This window comes from Teleopsis dalmanni, chromosome 2 (genome assembly GCF_002237135.1).
Source record: "Teleopsis dalmanni isolate 2A chromosome 2, ASM223713v2, whole genome shotgun sequence".
Lineage (NCBI taxonomy): Eukaryota > Metazoa > Arthropoda > Insecta > Diptera > Diopsidae > Teleopsis > Teleopsis dalmanni.
The window spans coordinates 115,517,549-115,524,862 of NC_051847.1; the positions used below are offsets into that span (position 1 = coordinate 115,517,549).

The 7,314-nt window shown below is 28.7% G+C and overlaps 1 non-coding gene across 1 annotated transcript; it reads right to left on the reverse strand.

Annotated features, from left to right (window-relative positions):
- Positions 1–331: 331 nt before the first annotated feature.
- Positions 332–465, reverse strand: LOC119686652. Its single transcript, XR_005253049.1, has one exon. It is a non-coding gene; the product is annotated as a U4atac minor spliceosomal RNA (small nuclear RNA).
- Positions 466–7,314: the final 6,849 nt, after the last annotated feature.

Here is a 7,314-nt window from a genome sequence, read left to right on the forward strand (position 1 = left end):
TGTCCAGTTTCCAATTACGTAAAAATTTTGCTATCGTCGTATCGGCTAAACTGAACTAATTTAATTTACTTTTTTACCCCCTCTTTGTTTTGAAAAATGTATGTGAGCGCTAATTTAGATGCATTGTCGAAAAGAAAAATTAAGAACAAAAGAATTAATGTATAAAAAAATCAAAAAGTAATTGAATTCATTTGAAGTCACGTTGAATGCGAATTAATTTGCAATTTAATCTATTTGTAGAACAAATATGGTATCTTGCACACTAGCAACTTGAATTACTAGTTTTACTTTGAATTTTATTTATTTTTGCGCCCCCTATAAAGTAAGAGGGCTTTCCAAAAATTCCGAACAGATGCAAACTTACAAAGAAGGATTGCATTGCACGGGGTAGTTATTCAATGGTGCCAGCATAAATACTCTCACTAAACGTTCATTGAGTATTACGCTCCCCATGACAAGGAAGACCAAATATAGCCAAAGCTAGTATTATAAATCAGCACAACGCTAAAGCGAATGAGAATTATATTCTTTATATGTGCATTATATTACATGTACATACATTAATATGATAAAATGGTTTTGTATGCATAATTAACGGTGCAATTCTGATATAAGTATTTAAATTTTTGTTGACAAATGCTTGAAAAATATAACGAAAGACAGTTTGGAAGATTTTTGGTATTCCGGTTCAAAAGTCTTTTAGAAAAAATGTTATAATTTGTAATTCACTTTCATAGGGAAATCAAGATAAAGTAACAGCTGTTAATCACTTCTTTATCTAATTAAGAATTTTATGTGAATACGAATGTGATGAAAAGCTGCAAATTATATGCATAATTATTAATATTTATAAATAAATAATTATTTAATGCATTTAATTCCTGCATTAAGTACAGCAGTGGCAAAAAAAAAATTAATTAGTTCTAAAATCATAGCTTAAATATATATAAATAAATAGAAATTAAATAAATATTAATATTTAAATATATATAAAAACATATACATATATTAAACATAAATACATAAAATATATTTTTTTAAATTTGCGCTGTATTAAAAACGAAGTTAAATATATTTGTTCCATTTCCACAAATTTTAATTAATTAATAACTTTTATTTTAATTATTAGTTTATTTTGTATACTGAAAATTTGTTTTGTTTTAAAATTTATTTATAGAAAACTTTAGTCGGAAAACACAAACAAAATATTAACTGACAATCATAAGATGTGTTCAATAGCACATCTTTTATTTCGTCTTTTAAAAGACAAAATAGAGTTTTTAAGACAGCTGCCAGAATACAAAACAACTTCCCAAAGATTTTTGACTGTGATGCGCAGAAAGATAGTCGTCAGAACAGACATGTAAATTTAAATTATAAATAATAATTTAAATTAATTTAAATATGATAACTTTTATTTAGAATTAGGAATATATTTTTTATTAAAGTTGTAGAAATTTGTTGCCAGAATTAAATTAATCTTAATATGAAATATACTTTAATATCCAGCACTTTATTAAGGATAAGGCGTATATTATTTATTAAAGTTGTAGTAGTTTGTAAGTATTGGAAGTAAAATCGGAGATCCAAAAGTTTGTTTAAAAATATTTTTTTTTTTGTTCATTCCTGCGAGACTAATTAGATCAGTTATGTTTGTATGTTCGTTAAACCGCATTTAACTTGATAAATAGAGGAGCCATTAGAATTAAACTGTAGACAGAAAGACTAAATCAAGTTTACGAATGGAAAAATTAGTTTCCCATGCTTGTAATTTGCGATATATAAAATTTTACGTTGAAATGGAAAAAATTTATTTAAAATAGTATAGAATACAAGTATCTGATTATTGAAGTTTCAGTAAAGTAAAAGAATTTTTTTTTTCAATTGACCACAATAGTTGGTCAGTAATATTCTTTTCCGTTCTTATTCTTTGTTATCAAACTACTCATATTAGTTAAATACGGTTGCGGTGATCTGATAAAGTAGCGGCGATATTTTGCAATTTTGAGACTAGTTATATAGAGAATAGTTTTGATAAGTGGTTCCATCTCTTTTGTTAATAAAGGATTTTGTTGTTGCTGTAAAGAACCAGTTCCAAAAAAAATAGCCGAAACCGGTTTAACAATGTACTTTGTTGTTACGTTACTATTTTTTTTTTTTTACTAAAATTAATTAACAAATTCTTTGAGAAAAGCCTCTCCGTTCTCTCTATCACTGTATACTTCTCTCTCTCACTGCCACTCTATCTTTATCTCTCTCTATCTATCTTTATCTCTCTCTATCTATCTTTATCTCTCTCTATCTATCTTTATCTCTCTCTATCTATCTTTATCTCTCTCTATCTATCTTTATCTCTTTCTATCTGCTTCTATCTTATTCTCTCTCTCTTTCTTTCTGTTTCTGTCTGTTGTTTTTACTTTTTATCTTACATTCTATTTTTCAATCTCTTTCTATTTTCCATCCTCCTTATATCTTTCTCTCTTTTCTCTCCATCTATCTCTATTTATCTCTATGTTTCTATCTGTCATCTATTCATCTTTCTATTCGCCCATTACACTTTTGGTGACACTCATGTTACTTTACTGCATTTTACATAAGTTGCTAACCATTTATTTGGTATTTTAAGGTTATGTTTAGAATATCCTAAAATAGAATTGTGTGTTCGATTATATTGAAACCGATTATAGCTGTGTGTAGGAATACTTCAATGATCGGGTGGATCTTCGGGAAGATGTTTGTGAAACTTTTATTTAGTATTTAGTACAATAGTTTGATTGATTATTCAGACTATTTAGTATATATTATGCTATTGTATTTTTGTTGCTAATGCTGTATGAGCGAATCCATTATATGTATTGCTTCATATAGGACTACTCCATATTATGAATGTAATTATAATATATAATAATTTATAAATAGCAAAAGATTAAAATAGTAATTAAAAAAGTCGTTTAATGTTTACTCAATTTATATTTAGATTTTTTTCCTATTACGATTTACTACTCCTACTTTTTTGTTTGTTTGTTTGTTCTCTTCTACCTAAATAATATAAAATGTTATGATTTTGCAACGTGACTGCCACTATAGTTTTATTTTGTTTATGTAAACGCAAAAGTGATACATCCAGACGTAGACGTAATACCTATAAACTCTTATGCCATTATGTGTTTTTCTAGACAAGAGTAAATGAAATTCAATCCTTTTGCGAATTTTGCACCAACGTGACAAAACTTTTGGTCTGCTTTGCCAAGTTAAGGTTTGCCTTTTTCTGCGATTATACGAGTATAGTCAGTGCTGGCGAACAGGCTTTGAAAATTAAGTTTTATGAATTTGTATGTCGCAATGTAAAGTTTCCATGAAGTTTATTCATTTTATGCAATACTTAAAGAATGCTATGACTATGCTAAATAAGAAAAAAAGCAATGAAAATTATAATATATGAAAACAGTTTTCAAAAAAATATATAAAATTGAAAAGTCTGATAAAAAAGCCAAAATCATATGAAAATTTACATTTACTTTTAGTTGCTTTCTTCACTCTTTACTTTGCTCTAAGACGTAATATCTCCCATGTGCATTATTAGGTCCACAAGTGGCAGGGCCTACGTGACATTTTATTTTTCATTAGTTTTTCTTACATTTTTTCATAAATCGGTTTAGTACTTTCATTTTATATTCATATAAAATTAGCATGAATATTTATGTATTACTTGATAACTTAAAGGGATGATTGAATGTTTCTGAATCGGGACAATTTGGACACAGCACATATTTTAAAAAAGGTAGTAAATTATATTACACCTTCTATAAAATTTTCTCAAGTTTTCTAGCAGGACCTTTACTTAACACGTTCAAGACCGCATTGAAAAATCTTATTTCACACATAGGGAGCGGCATTTTTTTTATTGTTAATTACGAATATTGATTTGATTAAATAAAATCGTTTTAAAATGAGGTTATGGCAAATTAACTAATTCCGCTATATGCAGTATCTCTCCGAGGAACCGGCGAATGGAGTACTATACATAAATTGAATATTAATCACGCAAACAGTTGTACAAGCGGTCCCCAGGTAAAATATGTCGTGTACCCACCCGTGAGTACGCGGGCCGGTAATGTTATTACGGAGTAACCCACTGATGGAGCATGCGGTCTTTAACGTGTTAAAGTAAAATGATTTTTACTATTTGCTAGTAAATATAGATAACTCAAATTTGTCAACCTTTAGTTTGTACCTTAATATGACTTAATAAATTTAGTCGTTATTGTAGATAGTAAATAAAACCGATACTGAAACAATGATACGATTAATCCACTTAAAAACGCACACACAACCGTTTTTAATTGCAACCAATATTGAATTGAATATCACTTGAGCTATGATACTTCTCATTAACACATTCAAGTATGGCTGTGTAGAAAAAGTGAACGCTAACTTATTATAATAATCTTTATAATAATCAGATTAAATTAAGACGCTTCCAACTATACGAAGAAAACCACACTTACCTTATCGAGGACTTTGGTATTATGGATATTACAGGAAACTGCTGTATAGACGACCCTGTATGAACTTAAAAAGTTCCCATTTCTTTCAAATTGTGAACTTCTCATTTATAGAAATACCATGCACAAGGTTATTCTGAACGAATAATATACTACTAAAAAATTGTGTCTTAGATTCCCAAAAAATTTATTAAATCACCTTAGTAATAATAGATTTATATGGTAGATATGCCGGCAACTGATGCAAGATGCATTTTAATTAGAAGTTCCGTGAAATCACAAACGATATCACTTTGGTCTAAGTATGAGCGGATATACTTTAATCTAATCTCGTCTTCCAGCAATTACGGTTTAAGACAGAACCTAAACAATTGCACAAAAAGTATATGAGAATTTATATAAAAACTGTATTATGGATTAAACATTATTTTTATGTACTTTACAAAAATATGCAATTGCTGTTGTAGATCCAGATATAACTGAAGAAAACACTATCGAACTGGTAATGTTAACTTTGCTTCAAGCCATAGGGAAGCGTTTATTGAAAACTACACCTAAATACTTTATACATTATTATAGTCCTTGGCACTTATGTGGGTTTTCAAAAATAAGTCAAAATATATGTGACAGTTCATAAACCCCCACATAATCTATAAAGTCGTATTTTTTAATTACAGTTTTGATAAAATGGAGTTGTTGACAGTAATTCTCCGATTGAACATAGTTTGTTTGGAAGTATGGTTCTGTTGATCATGTTGTTTTACTCTTGTTATCTGTATATATTGTATAAAGCTGAAATATAAGTATTGTGTAGAGCACCGGATCTAAAAGTGTCTTTATGGAAAGACAGCATGGATAGAACGCAATACTTCGTTTTCATGACAACTAATTTCAGTACTACTCGTATAACTAAGGTAGTGCCAAGGAAGGTAGTGGTAGTACGCGTAATAAACTAACGCAATTTATTAATATACTATTGTAGTAATATTATTAGTAGATATAATAATAACTACTATCTAAAGTGTAACTTGCTTAAGTGCCGAATTGTTTTCAAAATGCACTTATCGTCTACCTATTCACCTATCCATGACAAGTTTATTGAACTCGTAAAGTACGGGTAGGTAGGTACGGGTTGCCCCAAGCAGTTACGAGTGCATGCACGGTATTGCACTTTTAGTTTTTTTAGTTTTATTTTGATTTGGCTTGAATTGCTTTAGCTCGCCTTGAATGTTAGTATGCAGTTGCGATTGCAAAAACATAATTTACTTGTCAGCGTACGATTACATGTTACATACATACATTTATATACATATACAATTCCCATACTTGCGTTCAGTTTTGGTTGCTTGGTTGTGTTTACAAAAAACTGAAAGATATAAACTTATAAGTAAACTTAAGTGGCAAGCAAAATTATTCGCAATTGTTTTTGTAACTTAAGTTGTGGGGTATCCATAACTAAATTTATAGCATTTTATTCGCAGTTTTTATTATTATTATTTTTCTAGCTATCTTTGATAAGTATTATAAACAATATTTAACGACTTAGCAGTTGCAATGAAAAATAATTTATAAAAAACTTTAGGGTCCCGGTCTAGAACATACTTATTATATGCCATACTTAAGCATATTGTGAATAATATTTACCTTCATTTCTTTATAGTTTTTCAAAGATAATTTTTTTTTTTTGTTTGAGAGTATGAGGTGAAATAGCTACTTTTTTTTTGGTTCTTCGTTAGCCTGTACCTTCCCTCCTCTCGAATTCCAGTATGCATGAGAAAATACATTAATAATTATATACTTGATTGTCTAAAGCTAAATTATTTAAGGCTAAACTTAGTGCCTATTGCAACTTTATATCTGATTTCTAAATCGTAGCGTGTCTTTCAGACGCAGGTTGCTTAAATTAAAATGAGTATTGTTAATTAAGGACAGCTAATGATATTTAAACTGAAGTGATTGATTTATATTATATAGATTATGTGTGGACTATGTATATTTTTTCCATATTTGACTCTGCTAGTATGTAGTTTGGTAAAGCAATTTATTTGTAATACTTTTCGGTTTCTGGATATAGATTTAGAAACTAGGTGCATTAAATGGATTTAAATAAACTAAAAAAAAATATTAGACTTATTTACTGTTTGCAATTTATGGCAATCCAATCGATTTTATTTTTTATCCGAAATAGTTAGTATCACAATATTTGAACCCTGAAGGAATGGAAATAAAATCGAACCTAGACGTATATAGAATAATTATTAATATAAGAAAGGAGAGCGATACCTTGTGGCAAATGAAATCAATTGTTTCATCCTTGAAGTGACTTAAACTTAACTTAAACTTAATTAAACTTAACAATATAAATTCGGTTCAATGAAAGCGTAATAAAGGTAGAGTATGTGCTCATGAGAGTTACATCTCATCTTTATAAAGTTGTGTGAATATTTTTAACAGGATCATGCCTTGTTAAGAAATTAGTAAACAAAACGAATACTGATTTATTTAGACTCAGTTATCAGATTTTTTGTTTGTAGACCTGAAGAAATAGTAAATTGTTACTTTTTTCGTTTGCATCAAATCTATCGCACTCAGAGCCACAAAAGAGTGTTATATTATTCGAAAAAAAGGGAAAATTCTATGAAATGTGCATTTGTGACACTTAAATTTGTAACAAAATGGTATAGGTAGACTGCGATATGTCTTAATAGTTTCTAATAGATTGTCTTCCTATCGAGATATTCTACGTACATTTTTTTATCTATCTCTGTATTTTTCTATATTTTTAAGTGTTGTTAGCTGGCACTTTTGT